This window comes from Hemitrygon akajei, unplaced genomic scaffold (genome assembly GCF_048418815.1).
Source record: "Hemitrygon akajei unplaced genomic scaffold, sHemAka1.3 Scf000098, whole genome shotgun sequence".
Taxonomy (NCBI): Eukaryota; Metazoa; Chordata; class Chondrichthyes; order Myliobatiformes; family Dasyatidae; genus Hemitrygon; species Hemitrygon akajei.
Window position 1 is genome coordinate 2436958 of NW_027331984.1, and position 15319 is coordinate 2452276.

General features: G+C 45.1%; 1 non-coding gene across 1 annotated transcript; it reads left to right on the forward strand.

The window, feature by feature from the left end:
• Nucleotides 1-7713: 7713 nt before the first annotated feature.
• On the forward strand, nt 7714-7788 carry trnac-gca (transfer RNA cysteine (anticodon GCA)). Its single transcript has one exon. It is a non-coding gene; the product is annotated as a tRNA-Cys (tRNA).
• The last annotated feature ends 7531 nt before the right edge of the window (nt 7789-15319 follow it).

The following is a 15319-nucleotide window of genomic DNA, read 5'->3' on the forward strand; positions in this document are numbered from 1 at the left end:
GCATGAAAACTTTGAAGTTGGGTTTGAATACTTTCTGTAGGTGCCGTTACAGTAGGACCGATGTTGTCCTTGATCCTGCTGAATGTGTGTTCTCACTCTTTTATGTCTGCTGCCCAATGGAAGGTGTGAGAAGACGGAATGATAGGAGCGGGAAAGGTCTTTTGATTATGTTAACTGCTTTCCGAGGGCAGCAGGAAATGCAGCCGGAGTCAATGGAGGGAGGAAAGTTTCGGTGGCAGACTGTACTATGATCACTAAGTCCTTCTCTACTATGACTTCAGAAATTGCCACACCTCTCTCATCTGGAATCAACATCATTTACAATTACTGAGCCTACTCACCACGCTGATCAAGAATCCCTTTCACAAGAATCAGAATCGGGTTTAATATCACCGGCATGTGTTGTGAAATTCTAAAACTGTTCCCATCAGGTAGTAGGTACAGAAGCCTGAAGGCAAACACTCGGCTATTCAGGAACAGCTTCTTACCCTCTACCATGCGATTCCTAAATGGGTACTCAAACCTTACGTCACTTTTTCAATGTTGCGGAAAAGTTATTACTCGGACAAGAAGGGAGATCGCTTTTGAAAGTCTTTATTATAACATGATACGTATTATGGAGAGCTCAACCTCTTAAAGCAGAGTTCTTGAGACTCTCCCCAAGTACACAGACTTTTCGCATTGTGCAGACATAGTGTATGCTATCAAAAGCTTCCAAGCATGTTTGTGAAATACAGAATGCAAGCAGATAATTCCTTTACTCAATAATCATGTCTCAGCACAGTACAAAACTATATAATCAGGTTACTATTTTCCTTATCTATTGGAAGCTACTTCTGCCTGCAGCCTTGAAGCGAGAACAATTACACAGTTCAAGTATAGAAGAAACAAAACATCACTCAGTCCAGGAGGAGTTGAAGGCTGCTGTGTAAAGAAAAAACCCTCTTTAACCCCTTAGTATCTGGCTAATAACAAAATTTCTTCCACAGTTCTCCTTGTTGATCTTTTACAGATCAACACTCCTCACATGGTAATTCCTCCACTTCCTCATAAGCGGGTTCATATACATAGGGGAAGGGTCTTTACTTTGCAGGGTAGAACTTTTCGCCCCATCAGTGTACTTGGACTGGGACACTGGGACATTACATGTACCTTAGGGCTGGTCGAAGTCCCTTTTATCAACTGACTACAGCCCATCCTCAAGAACCCACATACACAACACCCCAAAATACATACCACAGTCACTATTATAATTCCATGCATGATCTATTTTCCCGATCCGGGAAAGCATTCCCATAGCCCTTCCCACCGGTATCCTCCGCCACTAAATGTTTTCAAATTGTTCTCCCATCTTCCTCATCTCCACAACCTTTTCCATTACGTGCTGGTTCAAGTCAGTTATATTTTCTGAAATATCAGGGATGTAGGTACAACATTCTTTCCCTATCATATTATCTTAATTGCTTCTTTCTCATACTCCCAAACAGTCCACACTTTGGTCGCTCAGTAAAATTACAGTGATTGCATTATAAAAACAGCACGTGAAAAACAGAGTATTTGTCAGGAGTGGGGCTCGAACCCACGACTCCAGGTGGAGACCAGAACATTCGCGTTTACTAGGAAGCGACTTGCTCGCCTTAAGTCAGGCGCATTTGGCCACTCGGCCACCCTGACAGCCCCTGCAGAACTCTCTCCACATGCCAGATAAACAGCTGTATTTCGGAATAGTCTGACTGACTGTTTTGTTGAGCGGGTATACGTATAAACGCACTCTGTATCCTGGGATTTTAAATGAATATGGACGGGATGCATTTTCTCAGATTGCCGAGCATGTGCGGAATCAGAGCGTACAGCATCACAGCACTGGAATTGTGCTGCACTCCGTTCAGGCCATCCTCCAGAGAAAGGATGACGCGGATTCGGAGAGTATGCAGAAGAGCATCACCAAGATGCGACCTGAATTAGACTGTTTGTGCAATAGCGAAAGTTTGGGCAAACTTGTTATTTTTCTCTGGAGCATCGGAGGTGAGGGGGATCTGACAGACGTTTCTTAGATTTTCAGGCATAGATATTGGTAGAGCAGCAGAAATTATCTCCGCTCCAGGGTTTACATGTCTTAAAACGATCCCCTCTTAGGGCATACATTTCAACTACGAGGGGATCGTTTTAAACAAGATGTGCCAACACACTATCACTCTATGTCGGCAAGACCAAGGACTGATTGTTGTCTTCAGCAGAGGGAAAATCAAAGGTTTTTGAGCTAGTTCTCCTTGGAGGATCAGAGGCGGGGCGCGTATTTAACTTTAAATTGTTGGTATGACTATTTCCTCTACTTTCTTAGGAGACTGCGGAGATTCAGCATGACATCAAAAACCTTGATGTTCTTCTATAGTTGTGTCGTAGAGAGTATATTGTCTGTCTGCATCAAGACGTGGTACGGAAATACCGTACCTTTGAAGGAAAATCTTTAAAAAGTTAATGAATTCGGCCCAGTCCATCACGGGAAATCACTCGCAAACATTAAGCAGATCCACATAAAACGATGTCATCGGAAAACAGCATCCACCGTCAGAGGTCGTCGCCATCCTGCCATGCTCTTTTTGCGCTGCTGCCATCGGGTAGATGGTACAAGAGCCTCAGGACTCGCACGGCCACGTTCAAGAACAGTTACTACCCATCAGCAATCAGACCTTTGATCAACTGGTGATAATGTACGCTCACATGCCCATCCATTAAATAATCTGACAACCAATGATTTCACTTCAGAAACTTTTATATATTGAATTGCTGAGTAGGCCAGGAAGAGCTCAGCAGACCAGGCAGCATCTGTGGAAAAGCGTAAGCAGTCGACGTTTCGGGTCGAGATCCTTCACCGTGTATTTTTTTTCCTGAATAAATCACTCACCCAGAATTCGGTGTACTGTGACCTGTTGCAATACGATGAACAGTGTCAAAAACATAATCTTATCCTCCAACAGTTTTTCTAATCCACCTCAACAACCCAGGGTTTGTTCACAGAAACAACGTCGCCTCGATTGAACGCTTAAAGATTAATTTTGTCAGGAGTGGGATTCGAAACGACGACCCCAGACGTCGGAAGACTTTCATTCCTTGAGTCTGGCGCCTTAGATCACTCGGCCATCCTGACAACTTTTGATGTGTGTTTGAGAACGGAATAAATGCCTGATTTGTAAGAAACGTCATATCCACTCAACCACATATATCATCCTGTCAATCAGAAATGAAAGCGAGAGTGTTACAGTTTGTTCAGGTTAGGCAACTTCTGTGTAAAGTAAAGCTGTAAAATATTACAATTCGAAGACTCGTGAGACGCGTCTCGGCAAGAATTTGGGAAGGACGCTTGTTGAGATGGATGAGAACGCTTGGAAGACTCATCACTTTCGCATTTAGGGAAGCGGAGAAATAAACGTTTATTGACAGGACTGAATCTAAAAACTGTGTGGGAATTGATCGCAACAATATCAACAGAAACTGAACGCAGGAGCTTCAATTATACCCGGCAAAGCTGCTTTACAGATGGATGTTGGAAAGTAGACTATAGGGCCCAATGATCTGATGAATTTGGAATAAAGCGAAGGTTCAATGACAGTCAGAATGTTTTTCAGGTTTGTAGGTCAATGTTTAATCTGAGAATGGAGACGGAAACAGGGTCTTTTGGACGTTAGAGCAGCGGCCTTTCTGAGAGATGGGACGCTTAACAGAACGTAATTCGCTCAGGTTCTTAGATCCAGTGTTAAAGACACAGAACACATTAAAGTAAGACAGGGACAAGCGGGCGGCCACCGCCTAAGTTGAAGGCTCCTCGCGGGATGTGGGAGGCGGGGAGACCACCAGAGTTCCTGCTGACGACACCTGCGAGAAGTGCACACAGCTGCATCTTGTAACAATCCACCCTATGGCGTGATGGACTAGGACACATAGAGTGGTAGATACACCCACGGTGCAGGACATAGGGAACTGTGGGGCAGTCAGGAAGAGGAATGGATTTAAAGAGGCAGTGCAGACTATCCCTATGGCCATCACCATCAGAAACATCTGGATGCGGTTTGTGGTTGGGTGACCTTGTAGGGAAAAGCCACAGCGGTCGGACCTCTGGCACTGAGTCTGGTTTTCTGACTCAAAAGGGAAGGGGAAGACTGATTCCTGGATGGTATGTTACCTCCCGGGTGCCAGGGTCAGGGTCAACTTGGATCAAATCTTGAATATTTTTCAGCAGGAGCGTGAGCAGGCAGCGGTTGTGGTCCGTTTAGGTACCAATGACATCGGAGTGACGACTTTCTGCAATGGAGATTCAGAGAGTTAGGTGCTGAGGAGGAGGGTAGGATCTTCGGGGTTGTGACAGCGACACGTGGCGCGTCCTAATGAGGCGAGAAATGGAAATATGATACAGATTAACACGTGGCTAAGGGTTTGGTATAGGAGACAGGCCATACGATTTTTCGAGTACTGATCCCTTTTCCAGGGAAGCTGAGACCTGTGAATAAAGACGGTTTGTGTGTGAACTGGAAGTGTAGTAATATCGTGTCGGAAAGTTAGCTAGAGCTGCATGATGAAGGTTAAACTACATTTACAGGGGAATTGGAACCAGGGTGCCAGAACAGCCAATGCGGAAATTGTGCAGACATGTTGATAAGATCTCACACAACGTCAGGAATGCAATCATTGAGCAAGGTCCGACTGGTGACCTGAGGTGCGTATGTTTCAGTGGTAGAAGTATCTGAGAAAAAGCCGGTGAACTCACTGCCTGGATCAAAACCTGGAATCATGGTATCTGAGCCGATAATGAGACTGGGTTGCAGGAGAGTCTGGTCCGGCAGTTCAGTATTTCGGAGTTCCTTTGCTTCAGAAGTGACAGAGCGGGATGGACTAAAGGAGGAGAGTAGAGTTAATGGTCAGGGAAAATTCTCGGCTGTCTTCCGTCAGTGCAGATGCTGAATTCGGCTAATCCAGGTCCCCCTCCTCCGCGGGGTCGTTTAACGCGCTCAAAGGCACGGACAGACGCGCAATGGGTGAAACCGTAAACAAGGAAAGGTATGATCACGTTAATGGAGATAGATTACTGCCCACCCAATGGTCAAGAGTATTTAGACGGCCAACTTTGTGGAGATATCGCTGTGTATTGCAGGAGCATTACGGTTGTGAGAGTAGGTGTTTTTAACATTCCGCACGTTGAATGTTAATTCCACACTTGTAAAGGACAAGATGGGTAGGTGATCGTTCAGGGTATTTTATTTTCTTTTGTGCGTTGATGAACCAACGAGAGCGTGCCCGATACTTGATCTGCTATCGTGAAGTAAATGAAACAGGACAACCGATAGAAGCTTGATTTAACGAACACTTTGTAACTGGTGATCACAATGCCATTGGTTTCATTGTAAATATGGAAAAAAGATCGTTCTAGTCCGTGCGTTGAGATTTTCCATTGGGGAAGGTCAGTTTGGACGGTATTGAAACACATTTATCTGTTGCCGATTGAGGCAGGATGTTTTCTGGGGCATGGGACGTGTTGAGAAATGAAAATTGGAGCTTAGAAAGCTCGTATGGGCCTGTCAGAAATAAAGATAGAGACAACAAGAGTGAATAACCTTGGTTTTCAAGAGTAATGATGTTTTGGCACCTCGGTCCCGATGCCGCAGGAGACGGACGAGGTCCCTCACTATGATTTGACTGCTGTTTTTACTAAAGACACACAGACCTCTGGGGGAGACTGTATGGTGTCGAGGAAACTAAATGAGCCTAACTCGGCCGGATTGTTATGTCTTCAAGTGATTCCAACAGATTTTTGAGGCCAAATTTTCCCTTGACGGAACCATGCTGTCTCTGGTCGACTTCATCATGTGTCTGAGACTTCATCCTTAATGATTGACTTCAACATCTTTTCATCCGCTGTGGTCAGACTGAGCGGCTTAGATTTTTCCTGTCTTCTGACTCTCCATGCTTGAAGTGTGAAGTGATATTTGTAATTTTCCATTCTTCCGAAAAAATTCTGGAACCGAGTGGTTGTTGCAAAATCATCACTAATAACCCACCATGTCTTCAGCCAACGCTTTTTAAACTCTGGGGCGTGCAGCATCTGGTCCCTCCAGTCTTCCTTCAGACACTTGAGTTAGTCACTTACCTTCTCTCCGGTCATGGTAACTTCACACACTTCATACCCCTGACACCTGTAACTTCCATCACGCGGCTGGTGTTTTCCAGACTGAAGACTGATGCAAAATGCTATTTAGTTCGTCCGGTATTTCAAGGTCCCACAGTGCTACATCTCCAGCAGTGCTGTCAACGATCCGATGTTCAATCTCGCTACTTTTCTTACTTTATGTATCAGAGGAACATTTTGGTAACTTTGCTAATATTATTAGTCAGCTGAATTTCGTACTCTATCTTTACCTTCATAATGCCTTTCCAGTACTCCAACTTCCAACTAATATTGCTCAACTGTACTTTTTATTACTCAATTGCTCTTTTGCTTTTTATGTTGGTTTTGAAATCTCGTATTAAGACTTTAATATATAAGAAAGAAGTAGGCCATATGGCCTATTCAGTCTGCTTCGCCAGTCAATCATGGACTGATCCCAAACATCAATCATTCTCACGACGCTGTCTCTTCACCCCATAACCTTTGAGGCCTTGCCTAATCAACAACTCATCTATCCCTGACATAAATACACCGAGTGGCCTGGCCTCCACAGCCGCTCGTGCCAACAAATTCCACAAATTTACCACCCTCTGACGAAACAAATTTCTTCTCATCTCAGTTCTAAATGGACGTCCTTCAATCCTGAAGTTGTGCCCTCTTGTCCTAGAATCCCCTACAATGGGAAATAACTTCGCCATATCTGATCTGTTTAGACATTTTAAAATTCGGAATGTTTATATGATATCCGGCTCAATCTCCTGAACTCCATGGAATACAACCCAAGAGCTGACAAACGTTCCTCATACAGTAACCCTTTCATTTCTCGAATCATTGAGGTGAATCTTCACTGAACCATCTCCAATAGCAGTATACCTTTTCTAAAATAAGAGCCTCAAATTGCACACAATACTCTAATGTGGTCTCACGAGTGCCTTATAGAGCCTCAACATCACATCCCTGCTCTTATATACTATACATCGAGAAAGTAATGCCAACGGTGCATTCGACTTCCTCAGAAACGTTTCAACTTGGAGGGAAACCTTCAGGGTATATTGCCCAATAAATCCCAAGTCCCATTGATCTCTGTATTTTGAATTCTCTCTCCATCCAAATAATTGTATGCACGTTTATTTTTTCCTTCAAAATGCATGGCCATACAATTTCCAACATTGTATTTCATTTTCCACTTCTTTGCCTATTCCCCTAAACGATCTAAGTCGCTCTGCAAGCTCTCTGTTTCCTCGACACTACCCGCTCCTCACTTATGCTGCACCGGTGAATCACCAGTGGTAACCGGCACCCAGACCAGTCGCGCAGGAGTTTCCTTTCAGAAAACTATACAGGCTTTGTCCTATATTGTCATGTGCCTGCCGGTACTCCGTAATCTCATCCCTAACATCGATTCCGACAACTTCCCAACCACTGATAACTGGCTAACAGGCCTTCTTAAATTGTGAAATAACGTTTGCAATTTTTCTGTCATCTGGTACGCCAGAATCTATGGATTCTTGAAAGATTATTGTTAATTCCTCCACAATCTGTAGCATTAAAAATGTGGGGGTATAGCTCAGTGGTAGAGCATTTGACTGCAGATCAAGAGGTCCCTGGTTCAAATCCAGGTGCCCCGTTCAAAAATTAAAAAAAGTGACCACAGCGATGATATAGAATGTAACTTCATTTATTGAAGTTTAATTGCGCTAAGTGTGAGGTGCTAAATTTTGCTAGGACTGATCAAAATAGGCCACACATGGTAAATGGTAGGACACTGAGGAATGCAGTAGAACAAAGTGATCTAGGAATAATGATGCATAGTTCCCTGACGGTGGAATCTCATGTGGATACGTTGGTGAAGAAAGCTTTTGGTATGCTGGCCTTTATAAATTAGAGAATTGATCATATTAAGAATTAGGATGTAATGTTAAAATTGTACAAGACATTGGTGAGGCCAAATTTGGAGTATTGTGTACAGTTCTGGTCACCGAATTATAGGAAAGATGTCAACAAAATAGGAAGAGTACAGAGGGGATTTACTAGAATGTTACCTGTGTTTCAGCGCCTATGTTACCGAGAAAGGTTGAACAAGTTAGGTCTTTATTTGTGGAGCGCAGAAGGTTGAGGGAGGCCTTGATAGAGGTATTTAAAATTATGAGGGGGATAGATAGAGTTGACGAGGATGGCCTTTTTCCATTGAGATTAGGGGAGATTCAACCAAGAGGACATGAGTTGAGAGTTAAGGGAAAAAGTTTAGGGGTAACACGAGGGGGATCTTCTTTACTCAAAGAGTGGCAACTGTGTAGATCGTGCTTCCAGTAGAAGTGGTAGAGGCAGATTCGATATTGTCCTTTAAAAAAAAAGATAGGTATATGGACAGGAAAGGAATGGAGGGTTATTGGCTGAGTGCAGTTCGGTGGGACGAGGTGAGAGTAACCGTTCGGCACCTATTAGAAGGGCCCGGATGGTCTGTTTCAGTGCTGTAATTGTTATATGATTATATGGTTAATCTCTCCCGCTACTTTCGTCAGCACCCGAGGGTGCATTCCATCAGCTCCAGGAGCAGGTAGCTTCCTGAGCACCTTCTCAGTCGTAATCTTTCCTGCACAAACATCACTTCCCTAGCACTCCTGAATGTCCGGTATACTGCAGACGCCTTCCACTGTGAACACTGATGCAAAATACGCATTCAGTTCCTCTGTCATCTCTGCATCTCTCATTGCAATATTTCCGCGTCATTTTCTATTAGTCCTATATCTACCCTCGACTCTCTTTTACCCTTAATGTACTTAAAACAGCTATTAGTATCTTCATTGATATTAGTCACCAGCTTCCTCTTGTAATTCATCGTTTCCTTCCAAATGACCTTCTTTGTTTAATTCTGCAGGTTCTTAAAAGCTCCCCATCGTTTTATCTTTCCAATAGCTGTGGTTTCCTTTTACGCCCCCTCTTTTGCTTTTACTTCGGCTATGACTACACTTGTCAGCCACGGTAGTGTCCTTCCTCCCTTTGAAAATGTATCCTTATTTTTATTTCCTGCAAATGTCCCTTTCCAGTCAACTTCGGCCGGTTGTAATTTCCTTTATTCCACTGACATACCGACACATTGGATTTTATTTTTCCCTCTCAAATATCATTATGAACTTGATAATAATGTGATCTCTGTTCCCTCAGGATCCTTTAACCTTGAGCTCTCTTACCAGCTCCGATCATTGCACAACACCCAAACCAGCACACCCGATCCGATAGTGGGCTGAACCAGCTGTTGTAAAAAGCCATCCTTAAACATTCTGCAAATTCTCTCTCTTGTGGTCCAGTAGTGACGTGCTTTTCCCAATCCGCTTTCATGTTAATATTTCCAATGATTATCATGACATTGCCTTTCTGATGCGCATCTTCTATCTCCTGCTGTAATTGGTAAACCAACAGGCTGTTTGGAGGCCTGTATATAACTGCCATTAGGGTCCCTTTACTCTTGCCATTTCTTAACTCAACCCGTGGAGACTCTACACCTTCCAATCCTATGTCACCTCTATCCGATGATTTAATATTATTTCTTATCCACAGAGCAACAGCACCCCTTCTGCCTACTAACCTGTCTTTCCGATATACCGTATATCCTTGGACGTTCAGCTCCCGATGGCGGCCATCCCTTAGCCATGTTTCAGAGATAGCCATAACATCATGTTTGCCAATCTGCAGCTGAGTTTTCAGATCGTCCATTTGATTCCTTATGCTGCGCGCAATCATCCTACTTAACGTCGACCTGTTCAGGCATATCAGCCTGTTCTAGTTTGCTCACATTTGTCAAGGTCTTTCTTAATCGTGAATACTGAGATAAAGTATTCATTAAGGACGTTTCCTACCTCTCCGAAACCAAGCCCATAATTTCTCTGTTATTCCTCATCTGTCCTGTTGTGACACACGTAATCCTTCAGTTCCCAACATACGTGGAAAACGCCTTGAGTATTTAATCTCCTTCCTAGCGATATTTTAACCCTTTCTGGTCGTTGATTCCATGCTCTCTCACTGTAGGAATGCGTTGCCCAGCGCATCTGTGCCGCCGGCTCTCCACACTCACCCGGCCAAGCACTGCCGCTTTCTGAGATCGGTTCTCTGCTGACCAAAACAATCCCGTCAATAAAGGGACAGCGGTTGCACTGAGGAACTCTCCCCTCACCTCTCTCTGTTTCACCTTTCAGTAACGAGGTCTGGTTCGTTTGCACTGGCGAAATGGATTGCCCACTCATATGAGGACGAACCCTGGATCGCCCGACTTGCTTCGTATCAATCACCGCTTTCGGCACGCTCTCCATTAATAACGTGTTCCCATACCGCTATTCAGTCATCACGGCACTGGCCTGTTCACCCAGCCTGGCCTCGGCATCCGGTAACCAACACGTGACGGATCATCACCCACTCTCACAGTAACCGCAATGTGGCTAGATTTGGTGACCTTTTCGAGGACTTCCCGCCACCATGGTCCTCCACTGACCCAGGAACATCGGACCGCGTTGATAAGGGAAGCAGCCCTGAGAAAACTGTGCCCGTGTCGGGAACAGACAGATGTGTCCTGTCCCGGGGTCCTTTGCATTCCTGGTGCAAGTGTGAGATCCGGAACACATTAAAAACATCGAGTCACGCAGGTTGACGCTTGGGGTTTTAGGGGATGTTTGGGTTTCCTCGGGGAACGCACTGGGGAAGATGGGGGCCACACAGGACACTTCGATCTCACCGCCCTGGTGTCGGCGCTGGAGCGGTGCACACACTGGGCAGAACGGGCAGCGGGTGTTCGATGTGATCTGCCTCTGTCTCTATGTAACTACAATAATTCTCCTGTGCTCTGATTATGGGAAAGGGTTACAGTTTTCCGGTGTTCACATTCTCTGGTATCGGTACTGACTATACACTATCCCGCTGATCTCTGCCCCGCCGTAGTACAACCGTTACTCCATCCAGCTGCATGACTCAATAAAGCTGACGCTGTTTGCATTAAACTGGTCTCTGTCTCTTGACAGAAACTCACTGTATTCGGTACCGGCGAACCTTTGGGAAGGTCTATGAAGCCCGACCGAGCGCATAGAGCAGCCTGCTCTCACAGCAGACAATGCGGTGGCCTGAAACAGCCCATCCCGTTTCCCTCCCAACGCCTAGTCACTCTGAGGCAGCTTCCAGCTGCTGGTGAAGCCGCTTGGGGAACGGGAATGTGGGAATGTGGGAATGCATAGGCACACCGACGCAGAGAATGTCACCAGTGGGATTTCTCTCAAGGGCCCGATGGGCTAAACAAACTCCTGCTATGATGATGTCACCTACCGTGGAAGCATTCTGGTCTGAAGCTATGGCTGAGGTGGGCAGAGTTTAGCTGAATATTAGTCGGTTGACAGACAGGGTCTCCCCCATTCCGGGGCAGAAGGCTTTCTCACACTCCTCCCCCTCCAGTCCCACGCATGCAAATCACCACGGTGTCAATCACCGAACCCGTCTTACACGGGGAACCCGTCTTACCCGTCGTAGACAGTAAAACCAGGGATGCAGGACGGGGCCAGTGGGTGTGTGGGACTCAGGGACATTAATGGTAACTGTGGAGAGAGGAGCATTCACTGCGGGACAGGGAGAAGAAGGCTGAGAGTGAGGGCGCTCTGGATGGGGGGCTTTTGAGAGACGGTTGGCGAGCGTCTAGGGAGGAAGTGTCGTGAGGTTGTCGGTGGGATGGATGGAGGTGGGTATGGCCGTGATGGCTTTCGGAGAGACCGATCAGCCTAGGGTCAGGGGGAGAGTGGCGTGGGGTTGACAATGGGTAGTGGAGGGGAGTTGGAGGTGGATATTGCGGAGAGTGGCATGTGGCTGAAAGTGCGGAGATCAGAATCCGAACTAGGCTTAATATCGCAGTCCTATGTCTGGAATTTATTGATTTCCGGCAACAGTTCAGTAAAATAATTCCTGAAATGTTTTCGTAAAATAAGTATTTTAAGGTAAATATGTAGTTCTTAAACAGAGGGTAAATAGTGAGGTAGTGTAGAGGGGTTCATTCTCCAGTTAGAAATCTGGTGCTGGAGAGAAATAAACTGTCCCTGAAACTGGGGATGTGGGTCTTCAGACTCTGTCAACTCCTCATTGATGGTGGCAATGAGAAGAGGGTATGTTCAGGATTGAATATCCTTAATGATGGATGCCCCGTTTCTAATCATCAATTTTCGAAGATGCCTTCGATGCCGGAGAGGCTGTTTCCCGTGATGCACTCGGCTGAGATTTCTGCAGCTGTTTTTATTATTTTCTTGGAAGTGATGGAAGTTCGGCCGGGTGATTATTGAAGGTTCAGGGCGGAGTTTTTGTTTTGGGAGTTTCACCGCTGGTGAGCACAGTGAGGGGCGCGGAAGTAAGACGCAGACTGTGACCCTCAGTGCACCGAAATCTCGGTCCGACCTGTTCTCCCAGAGCTCACAGTAGGTCTCAGCGGAGGATGCCACTCGAGCCCTCCAAGCAGCCCCACCATTCTCTGTGACGATGTGTATTCAAACCTGAGCAAAGCTCCTCGTCTGCACAGCTGACTTCGGCAATAAATTCCGCAGTTTCATCAGACTCTGGCAGAATAAATTCCACAGTTTCATCACACTCTGGCAGAATAAATTCCACAGTTTCATCATACTCTGGCAGAATAAATTCCACAGTTTCATCATACTCTGGCAGAATAAATTCCACAGTTTCATCATACTCTGGCAGAATAAATTCCACAGTTTCATCATACTCTGGCAGAATAAATTCCACAGTTTCATCACACTCTGGCAGAATAAATTCCACAGTTTCATCATACTCTGGCAGAATAAATTCCACAGTTTCATCATACTCTGACAGAATAAATTCCACAGTTTCATCACACTCTGGCAGAATAAATTCCACAGTTTCATCATACTCTGGCAGAATAAATTCCACAGTTTCATCATACTCTGGCAGAATAAATTCCACAGTTTCATCAGACTCTGGCAGAATAAATTCCACAGTTTCATCAGACTCTGGCAGAATAAATTCCGCAGTTTCATCATACTCTGGCAGAATAAATTCCACAGTTTCATCACACTCTGGCAGAATAAATTCCACAGTTTCATCATACTCTGGCAGAATAAATTCCACAGTTTCATCATACTCTGGCAGAATAAATTCCACAGTTTCATCAGACTCTGGCAGAATAAATTCCACAGTTTCATCATACTCTGGCAGAATAAATTCCTTTTCGTCTCCTTCCTTCTATTTTGAGGCTGTGTTCTCCCAAGAAGTGGTCCCACTGACCAGTAATCTGAATCCGTGCGCCCTGCGGAAGTTCCTCAGCCAAATATTTACATGCCAAATTATTCTCTTCTCATCCTCCGTACGGTTCAGGGAGATTTTCAGAGGTAATAATCGTTGATGTCCTGTTCTGCCTTTTTATACTTAGCATCCTACAGTCTCTCTTCAGACCTCCTTACTTTGATTATAGGTGTTGACATGTAGCAAGATATCTGACTGCCTACACTTCCACGTCAATGCCCTAGACCCTACTTGAGTAAACTTGACCATTGCACCTGGGAGGGAACACACCATCCGGGTGTTTCTATGCACCCACGGAATCTCGACTCTACTGCTCTGGCGTTTTAATCTCCTTTCAACACCGCAGTCCTCTTCACCACTCTTCCTAAAAATAAATGAGTTAAATGATTGTTCACGGAGAGAACGGGTCAAGTAAGGGTGAAAGCTCGGAAACGTGTTCAGTCCATGAGAGGTGGGAGTTTGGAGGTGACAGTGGTGGTGATTGGGGTCACAGGCGTTTTGTTTTCAGCTTCTCACGGCAAATAGCCACAAATCGATCGATGGTGAAAGCGACAGTCAGCCAGACAGAGGTCGCAGTTCTGGCAAAAATCAACCCGAAACGGAAGTTACACACAGGAGTTATGATCAGGAATGACTGGAGAAAATAAAACGATGCAGACTACCTCAGCTGCGGATCCGAGATAACGAACAGGATATCGGCCACTGCCATTTCCACCAGGTAGCGAGTGACACATTTGGAAAGACCACACTTTCCCCGGGACAGGCTTGCAATCGTCATCAAGTTTGCTGGAACAGGGGCAGAGAAAAGCGAGAACAGAAAATACAGAGCAGAAACTATTTCAGGAGTTTAAGGGGATCCTGCAATATTTCCAGTTCATTGTCGCATTTAGTGAAAGTGTCAAGAGAGGGCGCATGTCATCCAGAGACAGAAGAGGATTTTACACTGCAAAATGAAGTCAAAATGATGCCCATACTATTTCCGAAATCTGAAGTGCAGAGGAAAACTAAAGCCCGGTTTTCACCCTGCTTAGAGTCTTTTTTTTTACCGCTGCCTTCGCGTCACGTTGGATGAAATTAGTAAATCCGGAAGAAAATCTACAGAAAAGGGAGGTCCAAGGCAACACAGAGTGAGAACAGGAGCATCTCTGCTGAGAATTGTGTGCGTGATGTTGCTGATGTAATAGAATTTTGTGAGCATGTCAAAGCTGCCTGAGGTCAGACGAAAGTTGTGAAGAAATATTTCAGCTGCCAAGTAATGGGCAGTCTGGTTAAATAATTCATCCTGTACCTGTCTGTCTCTTCTACAGTGTGAGAACGTAAGGTTCATACACTTTTACAAATTTCGTCCATAAATCTGCCACTGAATCATCATTTGTGATTATCTTCATGTTTTCTTCACTTTACATTTTACACAATTATATTAATCAATGCACCCATGCACACACCCCAAAGATGTTATCCCCAAGTACGTGAGCACCCCATATCCACGTTTTTGTGGGTGTATCTGGGTGTTCAGGCGGGTTGGTTGTGATCTTGGTATTTCTACGGATGTGGTGGTCTCCTCATGGATTTTGAGATGCCTGGGGTTTTTGCTGTCAAGGCAGCCATCTCGTGTTTGAAACCATCCTGTGCCTGGATCATCCAATATGTGGGCTGAGGTGTACATGCATTTCGGGGTGCGCTCTTATTTAGAGATCTGCGAAGATTTTGCGCCTCACGCGGATTTTCGTGATCTGTGCATACTTAGGTGTGTACTGTTCAGTATGAGGGTAAACAGGGCTTTGTGGTGAGAAGCAAATTTCAGTGTGCCTGCCGATCTGTAAACACTTTGGGGGCATTTGTCAGGATTTTGTTAATGTCGAGACA